Source organism: Sminthopsis crassicaudata, chromosome 5 (genome assembly GCF_048593235.1).
Source record: "Sminthopsis crassicaudata isolate SCR6 chromosome 5, ASM4859323v1, whole genome shotgun sequence".
Lineage (NCBI taxonomy): Eukaryota > Metazoa > Chordata > Mammalia > Dasyuromorphia > Dasyuridae > Sminthopsis > Sminthopsis crassicaudata.
Genome location: NC_133621.1, coordinates 250,948,390 through 250,966,077, shown reverse-complemented (window position 1 = coordinate 250,966,077; position 17,688 = coordinate 250,948,390). Strand labels below are relative to the sequence as shown.

The following is a 17,688-nucleotide window of genomic DNA, read 5'->3' as shown; positions in this document are numbered from 1 at the left end:
TCTTTCCCTCAAACCTGAAAATATCTTCTATCCTTTTAGAATTCTTAATTTCTTTAAACATTTTATTCACAGCTTAAACTGTGGTTTGTGAACCCATATAGGATCTTGTAACTCAATGTTGGGGTCACAAAATTATAATTATCAGCAAAGGTTTGATTTGTACGCCTATTTGATATACATACCTTCCCCGCCCCTCTCAGATCACTTGGGCAAAACCATGTCATGAGGGGAAAGGTTAAAAAACTGTTATACAGGAAACCTCTCCTTTATCTTTCCTTCTCTTTTCTTTCTGCCTTTCATCTCCAAAAATAAGTTTATTTTTTATATGTGTGTGTGTGTGTGTGTGTGTGTGTGTGTGTGTGTGTATTTTTTTTTGTATGTATTTAGTACTTGCTTTTTTAAATTTTAAGGATTTGGGCTGTTTCATTTTTGTCTTTTTTTCTGAGCATTGTATTTGGCACATACACGTTCTTATTTTTTATTGATTTTCTAACTGGTCTTCTTGCCTCTACTCTATGCCTTCTAATAAATATCCTTTATTACTGTCAGGCTGATTTTCATTAGGCATAGATGTGCTTTTCATCTTACCCTGACCTCTATATATGGAGTTTACTTGTTCCCTATCTTGGCTATTTAATTCCTTCTGATAGCCCAGATCAAATGCCAGATGAAGTAAGTAAATGCCATCATCTCTCAGACTTGATGAATCATTTAGTTTTGTGTATCACTTGGTTGCATTTTTGTTGTGTTGGCATTGATATTTCCTACTAAACTAAAAACTCCAAGGACAGGTACAAACATTTAAGCTTAGATTTTCCTTTAATAATTCTCTTGGTGCTTTATTCATGATAGATTTGTATTAAATACTTTGAACTTAACTTTTTTTTTTTTTTTAAATAAATATGATTGCTGACTTAAACATTTTTTTTCCTTCCATTTTTTTTTTTTACTGGTAGTACATGAAAGAAAGAAAAATGTGCTAGAGGCCAAGCTTTATTTTTAATTAATTAATTAATTTTTTAAGCATTTTTTTTTTGACAGTACATATGCATGGTTAATTTTTTACAACATTATCCCTTGCACTCCCTTATGTTCCGAATTTTCCCCTCCTTTCCTCCACCCCCTCCCCTAGATGGCAGGCATTCCCATACATATTAAGTATGTTATAGTATATCCTAGATACAATATATGTGTGCAGAACCGATTTTTTATTGTTGTTGTTATTATTGTTGCACAGGAAGAATTGGATTCAGAAGGTAAAAATAATCTGGGGAGAAAAAACAAAAATGGAAACAGTTTACACTCTTTTCCCAGTGTTCCTTTTCTGGGTGTAGCTGATTCTATCCATCCTTGATCAATTGGATCTGAATTAAATCTTCTCTTTGTTGGAGATATCCACTTCCATCAGAATACATCTTCATACAGTATTGTTGTTGAAGTGTATAATGATCTCCTAGTTCTGCCCATTTCACTCAGCATCAGTTCATGTAGGTCTCTCCAACACTCTCTATATTCATCCTGCTGGTCATTTCTTACACAACAATAATATTCCATAACATTCACATATCATAATTTACCCAATCATTCTCCAATTGATGCGCATCCATTCACTTTCCAGTTTCTAGCCACTACAAAAAAGGCATTTTCTCACATACAGGTCCCTTTCTCTTCTTTTGTATTTCTTTGGGATATAATCCCAGTAGTAGCACTGCTGGATCAAAGGGTATGCACATTTTGATAACTTTTTGGGCATAATTCCATATTGCTCTTTAGAATGGTTGGATTCTTTTACAACTCCACCAGCAATGAATGCATCAGTGTCCTAGTTTTCACACAGCCCCTCCAACATTCATCATTATTTTTTCCTTTCATCTTAGCCAATCTGACAGGTGTGTAGTGGTATCTCAGAGTTGTCTTAATTTGCATTTCTCTGATCAATAGTGATTTGGAACACTCTTTCATATGAATGGAAATAGTTTCAATTTCATCCTCTGAAAATTGTCTGTTCATATCCTTTGACCATTTATCAGTTGGAGAATGGCTTGATTTCTTATAAATTAGATTCAGTTCTCTATATATTTTAGAGATGAGGCCTTTATTAGAACCTTTAATTGTAAAAATGTTTTAACTGTAAAAATGTTTTCCCAGTTTGTTACTTCCCTTGTACTCATGTTTGCATTAGTTTTGTTTTTTTAATTTGATGTAATCAAAATTGTGTATTTTTGTGATCAATAATGATCTCTAGTTTTCCTTTGGTCACAAATTCCTTCCTTCTCCACAAGTCTGACAGGTAAAACTATCCTATGTTCCTCTAATTTATTTATGATCTCGTTCTTTATGTCTAAATCATAGACCTAGTTTGATCTTATGTTGGTATGTGGTGTTAAGTGTGGTTCCATGCCTAATTTCTGCCATATTAATTTCCATTTTTTCCAGCAGTTTTCTTATCCCAAAAGTTGGGATCTTTGGATTTGTGAAACACTAGATTGCTGTAGTTGTACACTATTTTGTCCTATGAACCTATTCCATGATGTCCTATTCCACTGATCAACTAATCTATTTCTTAGCCAATACTAAATGGTTTTGGTGACTGCTGCTTTATAATATAGTTTTAGATCAGGTATAGCTAGGCCACCTTCATTTGATTTTTTTTTTCCATTAATTCCCTTGAAATTCTCGACTTTTTGTTCTTCCATATGAATTTTGTTGTTATTTTTTCTAGGTCATTAAAATAGTTTCTTGGGAGTCTGATTGGTATAGCACTAAATAAATAGATTAGTTTAGGGAGTATTGTCATCTTTATTATATTCACTCATCCTATCCAAGAGCACTTAATATTTTTCCAATTATTTAAATCTGACTTTATTTTTTGTGGCAAATGTTTTGTAATTTTGCTCATATAATTCCTGACTTTCCTTTGGTAGATAGATTCCCAGATATTTTATACTATCGACCGTTATTTTGAATGGAATTTCTCTTTGTATCTCTTGCTGTTGGATTCTGTTGGTAAGGTATAAAAGTGCTGAGGATTTATGTAGATTTATTTTGTATCCTGCAACTTTGCTAAAGTTCTGAATTATTTCTAATAGCTTTTTAGCAGAGTCTTTGGGGTTCTCTAAGTATACCATCATATCATCTGCAAAAAGTGATAGTTTGATTTCCTCATTACCTACTCTAATTCCTTTAATTTCTTTCTCGGCTCCTATTGCTGAGGCTAGCGTTTCTAGTACTATATTGAATAGTAATGGTGATAGTGGGCAACCTTGTTTCGCTCCTGATCTTAGTGGGAAAGGTTCCAGTTTATTGCCATTACATATGATGTTCTGACGATTTTAAATATATGCTCCTGACTATTTTAAGGAATAGTCCATTTATTCCTATACTCTCAAGTGTTTTTAGTAGGAATAGATGTTGGATTTTGTCAAATGCTTTTTCTGCATCTATTGAGATGATCATATGGTTTTTGTTAATTTGGTTATTGATATAGTTGATTATGCTAATAGTTTCCTAATATTGAACCAGTCCTGCATTCCTGGTATAAATCCTACTTGATCATAGTGTATTATCCTGGGGATGATTTTCTGTAGTCTTTTTGCTAATATTTTATTTAAGATTTTAGCATCAATATTCATTAGGGAGATTGGTTGAATAAGAAATTTCTATATTATTAGTAAGTTCATTTCAAATCATTGTAAGGACATGACTTTCCCCATGTGAACCCAATCTCCATTTGACTGATTTTCTCCATATGAACCTAATTACCACGTAAACCATGTGAACCTAATCGAGGTAGGACGTGACTTCTCTTATGAGAACCTGACCATTCCTTAACCCATAACAACATACTATTTTTAACCTATAAGATGGGAAGGTACCACCTGTGTTTTAGCTCCAAATAAGTGATTCCAGGAACTCGCCACTCCTTGGAATAGTTGCTGTTGATAAGGACTGGCTCCCTTGTCAAAACAACACTTAACTATAACCATCTGGAGCCCTTGTTGGTACATTACTATCTTAGATGATGTCTTTACTTGGCTCAAAACCTTCTTTGTCTCGATTCCTATAAAACATGGGTAATACATTCTCTATTCGGAGTCTCACCCATGAAGATGACGATCTGTCTGGGACCTTTTCTTTTCCCATTCGGAACCTAGAGGCTGTTGAATCGGGACTCCCCAGCTGGTTGGAATTTCGTGATCTAGTGTTGGTGCTCTTCCGAATTGGTGATGTATTCTCTTCCCTTTTCTGCTACCTTAATCATAACTCTCATATTCTTTGTCTTTTATGTATTATTTGTGTATTTGTTGTTATTTTAGGCATTCTATTCTGTGCATTTTATAATTAAATTTTACTTTCACTTTGAGTTCGAGAGCATCATTTATAGGAGCGGATCCGAACTTTTCTTTAAAATCACATAACATAAATTGGCGTAGTCAGCAGGATTCGCTGTGTAAATGCCTCTCTTTGAGAAAAATAGAACTCTGTGTCTGTCTGTGTATGTATGTTTGTCTGCTTTGCATTTTTTATTCTGTGTTAAAAGTTAGCAAGCTCATAAGAGATAAGAATTCAGCCTCTGTTACAGGCTTAGAGAAATAGCAGGCTGAATTATGGGAATTGGAATTCATTCAAAGTAGTAATTCTTTCAGAGGAGCTCAGATAGAAAGAAAAGAAGTTTGAAAAATCTTTTTTTTTTTTTTTTTTTCTCTTCCTCTGCCTCTGGCTTTGCAGGAGGAGAGAGAGAAGGGGGAAAATAAAGTTTGGAAAGTTTTGAGGAAATAGAACAATGGTTATCACTCCTATGAACAAGGAGCCCTGTTATCAGAACTCCAGTTTGTGGGAATCATATTTTCAAGGTAAAACAATAATTGGTGCTTAACTCTTTCCTGGCTTCCTAAAGAAGTTTGAATGGAATATCTAGGTAGATTTTAGGAAATTTCACAAACTAACATACTGGTTAATTTTAAAATAACTTTAAATTGGCATGTGTGTTAAGATTGGAAACTTAAGAATGGAAATAAGAAGTTGCAGATATTGGAAGGGAGGAATAAAAATAGAGTAAGAGGTAAATGGCTGAACATATGGGGGCTCTCTGACCTATTGGAGCTGTGGAAAAACTAGACATACTTTTAAAAAAAGAGAACAGAAAGTTTAAGAAGGATAAACTGGGTAATTGTCTGCAACATTTAAGAATTTTAAGAACAATGGTTAAGAAATTTGGCAATTGGTTATTTTCATTTTGTATTTTATACTTGGTATAAAATTTTTGTGATTTTAAACTTTTTAACCTGTTGTATCAATTTGTAAGTAAAAGAACAAGAAAAAAAACAACTTGACTAATTTAAACTGGTGGGGAAGTTTTCTCTGAAAAGCAGATTTTCAAAGTCTGCTAAAGAGGAGTAACGGCAATACAACCTTATCTGCTTAATGCCACCTGGGAAGCTTCTACTAGTGGCCTTGAAGCACTCAGGCAGAAGGAAAAAAAACAAAACAAAACCTTTTTGGTTTGTTTCTGAAACATTGGGTAATTAATTTGTTAACATTATGGGTTATGAATCTTGAAGTTTAAAGTTTTAAAAAAAGGTGATTTAAAGAAAAGGGACAAAAGAGATTGATTTACAAAAGTAATTAATAGTTTAAATGGAGCATCTAGTCAGAAGAGTTATTGGTTTGAAAGTGTTTAAAGTATGTTGGAGAAGGTTTAAGTAAGTAAGCATTGGGAGGAGAGAGACAGAGATGGGACAGGAGAATGAAGGTGATTTAAGAAGGATTGATTAGTGGGAGCAAATGATTTCAAGAAGAAATCAGTGGGGAAAAGAAGGAACTGGTTGGAAAAGGTAGTCACGGAGAGATGACTGAGACGGAATGTATTTTTGCAGGGGGAGAGCAGCAGTGGAAAGCTGCAGCCGTTTTTGGCTGAAGAAAGCAAACTGATTTAAAGGGTCTGGTTACTCATACAAGATGTTAATTGAGTGAACATTTGTTTCTGTAAGAAAGGAGGGAACTTTATTTTCTCAACTTTTCTAGATCATTTTAAATTAAATAGCATTCAGTCTTGTTGCCATTTGTGGGTTTTTTTTTCTGCTTTACTGAAGTTATTATTTCAGTTTTTTTGATGATTTTCTGGGTTGTCTAAATCATCAGACTATAGTCAGTTATCTTCTCTTACTGATGTTTTGGCCTTTGATTTTTTTAAATCTTAATGCTATTGTTAGGTTTATAAAATTTTTGAGTTCTAGTTTCTCTCCCTTATCCTTACCCACAATTAAGAAAACACTTGTAAAGTAATGCACAACATTTCCATAAAAGTGAAATTGTGGGGGGAAAAAACCCCATAGGTTTCCCACCCTAATGAAAATAAAAATAAAAAACCTCAAGAAAAATTAAGTTATAAAGAGAGAGAATGCTTCAGTCTGTATTCTGACACAATAAGTTCCTTCTCTGGGTTTGGATGGGATTTTTATGGATTATTGTATTGCTGAGAATAGCAAAGTCATTCAATTGTTCATCCTAGAACATTGCTATTTTTTTGTATACGTTACACTTCATTTTGCTTGGGTTCATGGAGGACTTTCTAGATTTTTTTTTCCCCTTAGAGCATCCTGCTCATCATTTCCCATAGAACAACAATCCATCATAAACACATATTATTGAGCTTTTTTTTTTTTTTTTTTGGGATCTCTTTTAGGACGTAAGTGGTGGATTCTTTAAATTTCTATTTTATCCTCTGGTTCTAGGATATCAGGACAGTTTTCCTTGATAATTTCTTGACAGATAATGTCCAGGCTCTTTTTTTAGATCATGACTTTAAAGTAGAACAATACTTTTTAAATTAAATTCTAACTTCCATACCATAACCCAAACTTAAAAACAAATAAAAACTTTACCAGATACAGTATCTCTCCTGAATCAATTTTCCAGGTCACTTGTTTTTCCAATGAGATATTTCACATTTTTTTCAACTTTTTCAGTCTTTTGGTTTTGCTTTATTGAATCTCGATTTCTCAGTAATTAGCTTTTATTTGCTAAATTCAGTTTTTTAAGAAAATATTTTCCTCAGTGAACTTTTATACCTCCTTTCCCAATTGGCCAATTTTGCTTTTTAAGGCATTCTTTTCCTCATTAGCTTTATTTCTCTTTCTGATTATCAGAATCTCTTCTGAGTAATTCCATGGCCTGAACCCAATTCTTATTTTTCTTGGAAATTTTGAATGGAGGAGCTTTATCTTCTGAATATGTGTTTTGATCTTTCTTGTCATCATAACTTTCAGTGGTCAGAAGTTTTTGTTTGTTGTCTGCTCATTTTCCTAATCTATTACTCTGCTTTTAACTCTTTGTTAAAGTAGGGCTCTGTTTCTAGGGTGGAAGGTTCAGTGTCCTAAGTTTCAGGGGTTTTCTACAGTTGTTTTCAGAGATCCTTTGAAGAATCTGATCACAAACTTTTTTTTCCTGCCCTGGAGATGATAGGAGTGTCCCTGCCCCACTGTAGCTGTAAGAGCTTGGATCCTGAATCAACATAACTCTGCTTTGCTGAAGTTCTGGTACTGGGATTGGGACAGGAGCTTCACTGGTACAGCCTACACTGCGATTGCTCACCAGACTCCCACCCTGTTGCCACAGATACTCTCCACTGGTCTTCCTTTTCCTTCCTGATGTTCCTGGGCTGAGAGGTCCAGAAGCCTGTAGTACTACTGCTGATTCAGATTTTCTGCCTTGCTAAAGTTAGGCTGTAGCTGAGGTATGGACTAGGGCAGGGTCAGGATAGAAATTGGGGTCAAGGGGCAACTAGGTGGCGCACTAGATAGAGCACCAGCCTTGAATTCAGGAGGACCCGAGTTCAATTCTGGTCTCAGACATTTAACACTTCCTAGCTGTGTGACCCTGAGCAAGTCACTTAACCCTAGCCTCAAGAGGGGAAAAAAAAAGAAATTGGGGTCAAGACTGGACCTGGTGCCAGCCTATGCTGGGATTTGCATGCGGCGATCCTACCCTTGGTTCCACGGGACTTTTCTGCTCACCTTTCAGCTCCTGTTTGGTATCTCTGGGCTGAGAGGTCTGGGAAGCCACCAGTACAGCTGCTGATTCAAAGATCCCGCTGGGTCTGGGACTGCATGCTGCACTCCTACCCTTGGTGTCACAATCTCTTCTGCTGACCTAAATTCTTTTCAGCTGGAAAATGTTCTACTCTGTCTTTTGCAGTGTCCTGGTGCTTTAAAATTAGTTTAGAATCATTATTTAAAGGAATTTGGAGTAGTTTGAGAGAGAGATTAGTTACATTCCTAACTTCAAAATGTTTTTTATTCTCTTATTTTTGTTCTTTTGTTTTCATTTTTTTCTTTGAGTGTAGTTCTTTTATGGTTGTTAAATTTATTTTTTATAAGATTGGATTATTTAAATTCTTTTTGCTATGACAGTATGGTTATTTATGCTTTTGTAAACATTCATCTGTTTAAGTTGTCATTTTTATTTGCGATGTAATTAGGAAATTTGTTTCTGTTAATTCCTTTGTTTTTCCTTCATTTGTTGTGAATTTTCCTTTTTCCAACTTGGTTTTTCCTCTTTTAAGAAACATATTAGAGAATAATTTTCAATTTGACTTTCAGATTTTTATTTTAGTTTGGAGTTTTAAAAATGTTCATAAGGTGTCTTTTCTTTCCATAATTTCCTCTAAATTTATAAATTATTCTTCTTGTGTATCCTGCTTATGTGAAAGAGGAAAATGGGGAATTTTACCTATATTAAGCCTTTTCTCTTTTCTTAAAACCAACAAAAGAAAACTATACTTAGACCATGTATTTCCCTTATTTTTGCCTCATTGTAACTCTTGAATTCTTTAGCATTCTGAAGATACTTTTATGTCTCCGCCATTTAGTATTCATTCTACATTATGCCACAGAAGCCTTCTCCCTATGGAATCTCCAGATATCTCATTCTAGGACTCTTGGGGTTTTTTTCTCTAATTGGCTTTTACCTCTCCAAAACCTCCATTTTAAAGAAAACCATTCTTCCATCCTCTCTAGGCTTCATTTCTTACTCCTTAGATTTTCTCTACCGTTCTTCTGGCTCCTAACTCTCTTGTTTCTTGAAACGGAAGAAGCACTTGACTAAATTAAACTAATTTTCAGTAGATGAACCCAATTTCAGCCATCTTGTTTTGTAGACTTTGGTCTAGTTTTGGTAGATAGAAATGTGGGTATCCAACTGGTAGAACTGCTACATTAGAGGCAGCAATGGGGTACCCATCTTGTTGCTATGATTAAAAGATCATTTTAAACTCAGTTACTGTGTAGCACACCAAGAGTATCAGGTCCATAATTGCCTTTTTTTTGGGGGGGGGGGATGTGATTTGGGAATCAAGCATAGGGTAATGGAGTGGTGGATGGTTGGTTTGACTAAAGCAAAACATCTCATCAGTGAGGAATTCTGAAAAAGAAAAGGAGTGAAAAAAGGTCATCAAGAGATCATGTGATAGGAAGGGAAGATATTCTTCTCATATGGCAAGAATAAGGGGGTGACAGTTGGGAGGCCATGGATTATAATCTGCTTTGTTGAAAGGAGTCCTGAATCTAATAAAGCAAACTCCTTGGAGTACTTGAAAGGTTTGGGAAAAGTGGCTACTCTGCCATCTTACTAGTTACTTAATTACATCATAAAAGCTTTGTTTTAATTTCACTCATATAAGACAGTAATACTGTGAACAGCAAGATGGTGGACTTGACATTTTCTCTGATTCTCCATGATCCTTCTAAACTTTGCAAAACAGAATATGCCAAAGATAAAGTAACTTCAGCTGTTTCCATGGTCTAGGACATCTAGAATTCAAAAGAAGGCTTTAAAAAAAAAAAAAAAAACTTTTAATCCAAGAACTGACATTAATTTAGGACTTACTTAGGACAGCTTCATTCTCCATGTGGATTGAGGCTGTACTTAGTAAACTCAAGGACACAACATAGGTTTAAATCAAAACCTATCTCTACTCCCTCTTTCCAGGGTCTAGAAGTTTTCTTAAACCTGGACAGCCACATTGGTCACAATCCTTCGGGGGGGGGGGAGGGAGGGGAAGTCAGCTTGGTCCTATAAGCCCTGGAAAGTTTTGAACTGTTGACATCAGAGAAAACAGACTGGACCAGAGGAATCAAGAACAGAGAATGGGAAAGATCATCAAAACAGAAAAGAGCTGTTGTGAAAGTCCCTTGAGCCTGAGGGACCACTTCTGGCTATTCAAAAGGCATGGAGCAGAGACCCATGCTGATAAATAGTGAATTGCCTAGTGTGGGAGGAGGCTGGAACTCATTTGGAAGTGAGACCTTTTAACTTATATCCTAACGTTAGTGATAGCATATTTTCCTTCCCCTTTTCTTCTTTAGGCTACATATTAAAAATTGCTATTATTACTATACTTTGATATGAAGTCCTCTGTCTCTCTTGAATGGAAAAATCTTGTCAGTACTTAATTAGTATGGAAACTTAATCCAACAAAACAAACCACTTCTTATCTTTAACTTGGGGTGGAGATGGTGAATGGGAATTCTAAGTATTAAAATTCTTCAGTCTTGTATCTTGAGGCTTTTACCTAGTTGGAGACTGTATTCAACTGTGATTACTCTTATCTGGCACATAATTTCCTTTTTTTTTCTTCCTTGTAGAGTTGTCTGGTATATTTAAGATTAAAGAGGTATCAAATAGGGCAAATCAGATTAAATGGTAACTTGAAAATATTTAATAAAACAAGTAAAAATATAACAAAACTTAGATGGTAATGCATTTTAAAATTAAGTCAACATGTAGCCACAGAGGGCATTAAATATGGATTAGTGTATATAGAAAACGTTTTCAGTATGATGCCACTTCACTAAGACTTATATAGTCTTATACATCACTAATAAGGATTTATTTGTTCTTAATATGTCTTTGTTAAGATAGGATTAAATGCCAATCTTTTCTGATGCCATAGCATGTGCTCTTTTAATTCTACTTTGCTATCAAGTATTTTTAGAGCTAAAAAAAAAGTTTATAACAGGAAGTTAATACTATGTGTTAATGACAACACTAGATTTATAATCTCAAGATCTGAGTTCAATTCCCAACTTGTTACTCTGTGGCTGGGGCAAGTCACTTACATTCTTTGGCCCTCATCTGTTAAAATAGAATTTATTTGATACTCATTCACACTTACTAGTATCACACAGTAGTAAGGTGTCTTCTAAAATGTGTTATATAAATAGGGGTTATTATCTGGAGACTTGTCAAAGCATAAGGCCTTATGTCAGTTGATAATATTGGAAGAACCCTTAAGTCATCTATTACTTGAAAACCTAAGTGGTTTGTGCAACTTAATTGACCTAGGGGACATGCACTAGTTTTTTGTTTTTGTTTTCTTTAAAAAATATATATATTTTAAAAAGAATAAGAAAAAAACAAAAGGAATGCAAGACAAAAGAAAACAAAATGAAAGAACATTGTCATATGCTCAGCAGAAATTCAAGGAGAATTCAAATTCTCATGTTCAATTTGAATGATCAATTCAAGAAAATATATCTATGTCTCTGTCTCTGTCTCTCTGTCTCTCTGTCTCTCTCTCTCTCTCTCTCTCTATATATATATATATATATATATATATATATTAGTAGGAGAAATTTTATGCATGTGTCCATCTTCTTTTTACTTATAAAGTTGTTTTTTTGTTCTCTGCTTTGCACCTTTTTTTTTTACTTTATTCTTTCTTTTCGTCCTCTCACCTTTCTTCAACAGGCTATAGTTAAGAAAGGATATATTTTATACATATAAATACACACACACACATCTTTTCTTTCCCCCATATACATATCTTTCATATCCTTGCTGATTCTTTGCCTTAATTCTGCTCCTTAACTTTCCTTGTTAACCTTCCCTTGTCTTTTTCCCACACCCTTTATTATCCTCTCTGCCCATTCCTACCCCCTTATTTTTTTTATAGATTATGGAGGATGTTATATCCTTCATATATGTATATTGCCTCTTTAACCCATTTCCAATGTGAGTTGGTTTTCAGAACTATGATGGTCCCCCATCTATGCCTTTGTGTCTATTCTTCTTCCTCTACACCTCATTTGTATAATATAATTACTATTTTTACCTCAACTCTGCCCCAATCTTTATTTTGAGTTACCTACTTGCTGATGTCAATCTTAAACATATAAAACCATATAAAAACCACAAACAATTTGTCCATGTTAAGTTCCTTGAAATTTATATTTGATTTTGGCTCTTATATGTTAAATTTTCTATTGAGTTTGGGTTTGGTTGAAAGACTAGAAAATTATCAAGTTTTTTCAATGTTCATCTTTTTCCAATTCAGTATTACAGATATGTTGTTTTCAGCCACAGGCCTAGTTCTTTTGATTGCCAGTATATACAATTCCAGAATCTGTGGTCTTTTATTATGGCTGCTGTAGACTTCTTTTTATAAAAATTAAAATTATTCTGTACAATTCTTTTTTATTTTCCAAAGATACGCATGGATAATTTTTCAACATTAACCCTTGCAAAACCTTGTGTTCCACTTTTCCCCTCTTCCTTCCACCCCCCTCCCCTAGATAGCAAGTAATTGAATATATGTTAAACATCATAAAATATATATGTTAAATCCAATATATGCATACATATTTATACAATTATCTTGCACAAGAAAAATCAAACCAAAAAGGAAAAAAAATCAGAAAAATGCAAGCAACAATAAAAACAATGAAAATGCTATGTTGTGATCTACACTCAGTTTCCACAATCCTCTCTCTGGGTGTAGATGGCTTTTTTTATTACAGTATCATTGTAATGGGCCTGAATAATCACATTCTTGAAAAAAGGCACGATAATCAGAATCAATCATTGTATAATTTTCTTGTTGCCGTTGTACAATGATCTCCTGGTTTTTGTTCATGTAAGTTTCTCTAGGCCTCTCTGAAATCATCCTGATTGTTTCTTATAGAACAATAATATTCTATAATATTCATATCAAAACTTATTCAGCCATTCTCCAACTGATGGGCATCCATTAGTTCCAGTTTCTTGCCACTACAAAAAGGGCTGCCTCCTTTAAGATCTCTTTGGGATATAAGCCCAATAGAAACACTGCTGGGTCAAAGATATGCACAATTTGATATTCTTTGGGCATACTTCCAAATTGCTCTCCAGAACTTCACAACTCCACCAACAATGTATTAGTGTTCCAGTTTTTTCACATCTCCAACATTCATCATTTCTTTTCCTGTCATTTTATCCAATCTGAGATGTGTGTAAATGGTACCTCTAAGTTGTCTTAATTTGCTTTTCTCTGATCAATAGTGATTTAGAGAATCTTTTGCTATGACTAGAAATGGTTTTAATTTCTTCATTTGAAAATTGTTCATATCTTTTGACCATTTATCAATTGTAGAATGGCTTGAATTCTTACATATTTGAGTCAGTTCTCTATTTTAGAAATGAGGCCTTTATCAGAACTTTTGAATGTAAAAATGTTTTCTCAGTTTATCACTTCCCTTCTAATCTTGTCTATATTAGATTTGTTTGTACAAAAACTTTTAAATCTAATATAATCAAAATTATGTTTTTTTTTCTTTCAGTAATGATTTCCAGTTCTTCTTTGATCCCAAATTCCATCTTTCTCCACAGATCTCTGAGGTACACTGTACTTAGTTCTTCTAATTTGCTTATAATATCACTCTTTACCTCCAAGTTATAAATCTATTTCAACCTTATCTTGATATAGGGTGTTAAAAGTGGGTCAAAAAAGTTACTTTTTCCTGTCCTTTTTACGTTTTTATGGTTTTTCTGTATTTGAAGATCAGATTTTCTGTTCAGTTCTGCTTTTTTCATTAGAAGTGAATGAAATTCACCTGTTTCATTGAATGTCAATTTTTTTCTCTGAAAGATAATGTTTAATTTTGCTGGTAATTGATCCTAGGCTGCAATCCAAGTTCCTTTGCCTTTCAGAATATCAGATTCCAGGCCCCTTCGAGCCTTTAAAGTGGAAATTCTAGGTCCTGGGCAATCCTGATTGTGTCTCCTTTATATTTGAATTGTTTCCTTCTGGCTGCTTGCAATATTTTCTCCTTGATTTGATAGTTCTGAAATTTAAGAAAGTCTAATAATACTTGATTATATCTCCTAGATCTATTTTCCAGGTCAGTTTTTTCCCCCTGGGGCAATTGGGATTAAGTGACTTTCCCAGGGTCATACAACCAGGAAGTGTTAAGTGTCTGAGGCCAGATTTAAATTCAGGTCCTCCTGACTTCAAGGCTGGTGCTCGATCCACTGTGCCACTTGGCTGTTTTTCTAATGAGATATTGTACATTTTCTTAGGTTTTTTTTTTTTTCTGTTTTCCTTTTTTTGGTTTTGTTTGACTTATTCTTGAAGTCTCATTGATTCATTCACTTCTATTTGTTGAATTCTAATTTGTAGTGAATTTCTTTCTTTACTTAACTTTTTAAATCTTCTGTATTTGGCCAATTGAATTTTTATGTGAAGTGTAATATTCGTTGCATTTTTTTTTTTATATTTCACAGATTTTGTTTATCAATGAATTGGTTTCTTTTTCCTATCTATTTTGTAAGGCATTATATGCTTTTTCCATTTCAATAAGTCTGTTTTTTAAGGAGTTTTCTTCAGATAATTTCTGGTTTTCCTTTTTCATACCTTTTTGCAAAAATTTCATTTCCTTTCCCCATTTTTTTCCTAATTCTTTTTTCTTTTTTGAATTCTTCCAAGAGAGCCTTGTGAAATGGGGACAAACTAATATAACCCTTTGGGGCTTCATCTGATTTTGATTTGTTTTTAAGATCCTTAGGGTTTGAGGTCTATTCTTCTTTCTCCATAAAAGTGGTCTATGATCAGAGTTCTTTTTGCTTTTTTCCTCTTTTTTTTTTTTTAATGTTGAAGTCTGCTCTTAAGGCAAAGGGGTGACAGCTGCTTATTTTGCTTGGGGAAGTTCTGCTGGGCTGAGTTAAGAGTGGCCAGGTCCCCCCTTCTTCTGGGACTCAATGGTTCACAATTTACCTTTTGTATTTGCTTTTGGCTATCTTATAGCAAATCTGCTTAACCACAGGTTTGCAGTCATGATAGAGTAGTAGCCTAAGAGCCTTGCAGTAGATTTCCAATGTTCCTCAAAGCCTTGACACCTTGTCCCAACCTCCTTGCACTGGGGTCTGGCCTCTCTCCCCACTTGATTGAAACAGACCTTTTCTAAATTCTTCGAAAGTATCTTCTTCTGGAAATTTATTGTACTCCAAATATTTGTGGATTCTGTTACTCTAAAACTAGTTTAAAGGCTTAATCTGCTGTTAATTTGAGGGAAGCTCAGAAGAGGTCACATAGACAATTTATCTGCTCTCTGCCCTCTTGACTCTGCCCCTTGACCCCTTTACAATTCTAATGTGTAGCTCCAGCATATGTGAATTGTTTTTTCTTGTTTCTTGCCAAATTTTCTCTTTGATTTGGAATTTTTAAAAAATTGACAATATTATTCCTATATGTTTTCTTCAAAGGATCTCATTTAGGTGGATGTTTTCTATTTTTACTTAACCCTCATGTTTTGTCACTCTAGGACATTTTTCTTGGGTTGTTTTCTTCCATTATTATATCAAAGTTCTTTTTTTTGATTACAACTTTCAGGTAGTCCAATTCTTATATTTTCTCTTCTTGATCTGTTCTACAGATCATCTTATAAGATGTTTCACATTCTGTTCTATTTTTTTCATTCTTTATAATATGTTTTGTTATTTTTTTATCTCAGTATAGCTTCAATGGCTTCCCCTTCCCCAATTTTCCAAAGAAGAGTTATTTTCATCTTTGAAATTCTGCATATACTTTTCAAGTAAATTTTTTTTTTAAATTTTTATTTATTTATTTATTTATTTTTTTTGCTAAAGCAATTGTGGTTAAGTGACTTGCCCAGAGTCACACAGCTTGGAAGTGTTAAGTGAATGAGACCAAATTTGAACTCGGGACCTCCTGACTTCAGGACTGGTGCTCTATCCACTGCACCATCTAGCTGCCCCTAGTTGGTTAACTTTTTTTTCATAGTCTTGTTTTTCTTGGATGATTATTTTTTTTTATTTTATTTTTTTAGTTTTTCCTTAACATCTCTCATTTTATTTTTCAATTTGTTTTGAATAACTTTGATAAATTCTCTCTGGGCAAGGGGCCATTTCACATTCCTCTTTGAGGTAGAAGCTTTTTTAAAATTCAGTGCTCTCTTCTGAAGATGAATCCTGATCTTCCTGGTTCTCATAGTAAGTTTCTTTGCTTTTTTTTTTTTTTTTTTTTTTTTTTTTTTCCCATAGATATTACTGTAAGCTTCTCTAATTGTGAGGTGGTTGTTTCATGCCCAGGGTTCCATCCCTCTAGCATAGTTGGGCCTGGCATTTCTAATCTGCCAAGTTCCCTCAGTTTTCCTGGACTGAGATCCACAATTTTACATGTTATCTGGGAGGTAAAAGTTTCTGTGGTTCCTGCTGAAGCCCTGGCCACACCCAGCTCTCCTCAGGACTTCCCACTTGCTATTTCTGGGGAGCTAGTCTGGAGGTATTTGCAATTCACATGGGCTAATCCCATGCTGAGAAACTTTTTTCAGATCTTCTTGGGTTTTCCAGGAGGACCCCTTTCTGCCCCAAATCTTGATTTTTCACCAGTCTATTCACTCTGAGGTAAAAAATTTGTTCTATTTGTGGGGCAAATTGGAAGCCTTGAACTTCAGTAACTTATTCCACCATCTTTTGAGAAGCACTGTTAAATATTTTCTTGAACCATTATCTTAATATTAAATTTGTAAGATTTCTTGTGCAGTCATCTTTGTAAATAGCTAACAGCTAGTGAAGTCAATGGCCAAGTGGATCAGTTCCTAAAGAACATTGCCTCATAATCCTGGGCTGACATTAAATTATGAAAAATGCAAGTAGAAGTTTCCAATCATATAGTTCCTTAAGATCTACTTCAAAGGTTTCAAACATTTTGTCTCAGTGATCCTTTTTGTGATATCTTTTTTCCTTTTTTTTTTTTTTTTTTTTTTTTTTTTTGGCTGAGGCAATTGGGGTTAAGTGACTTGCCCCAGGGTCACATAGCTGGGAAGTCTTAAGTGTTTGAGGTCATATTTGAATTCAGGCCCTCTTGACTTCAGAGCTGGTGCTCTATCCACTGTGCCACCAGGTTGCCCCTCGATAACTTTATTCAAGGACCTTGCATTTGCTACCAGAAATGTTTAAACTTATAGTAAAAATATACTGGATTTTATTGTCATGCAATAAAATGAGGATAGAGTTTTCTCTGAAGAACGTTTTTTTGGTTTTCTCATTTTGTCTCTCTCTAAAGACTTTTTGTGGGGTATAAGAAGGCCAAAGAAACAACATAGCATTTTATCAAACTTAAAATCAAAGATAAGCTCACATTTTAAAGAACTTGTAGATTTAAAAAAATTTTGCTTTTGTCTCTAAATTTAAATTTGGTTATTAGTATAATTAAATGCTAAAACTGTTGTTCTTGGTGACAAGTAGAAATAATCTTTCAGACTGGATATTAATTTAAGAAAACTACAAATTAACATTATTTTTGTTTATTTTATTAAGCATTTCCCAATTACATTTTAACTTGATTCAGATATTCTAAGAAGTTCTGCAAGCAGCATCCAGCCTGGGGTATGTCTTTGACACTTGTAGTGTAGT

At 34.2% G+C, this 17,688-nt stretch overlaps 1 protein-coding gene across 12 annotated transcripts in view; it reads left to right on the top strand.

Annotated features, from left to right (window-relative positions):
- Positions 1-17,688, top strand: part of OSBPL8 (oxysterol binding protein like 8) — a 236,004-nt gene that overhangs the window by 22,481 nt on the left and 195,835 nt on the right. For 2 of the 12 annotated variants that reach the window (XM_074270811.1, XM_074270810.1), the window contains one exon: positions 13,596-13,653. The exons of the other annotated variants lie outside the window; for them this stretch is intronic. The gene's annotated coding sequence lies outside the window, so the exon portion shown is untranslated. The remainder of the gene's footprint in view (positions 1-13,595; positions 13,654-17,688) is intronic. 12 annotated transcript variants of the gene reach the window in all.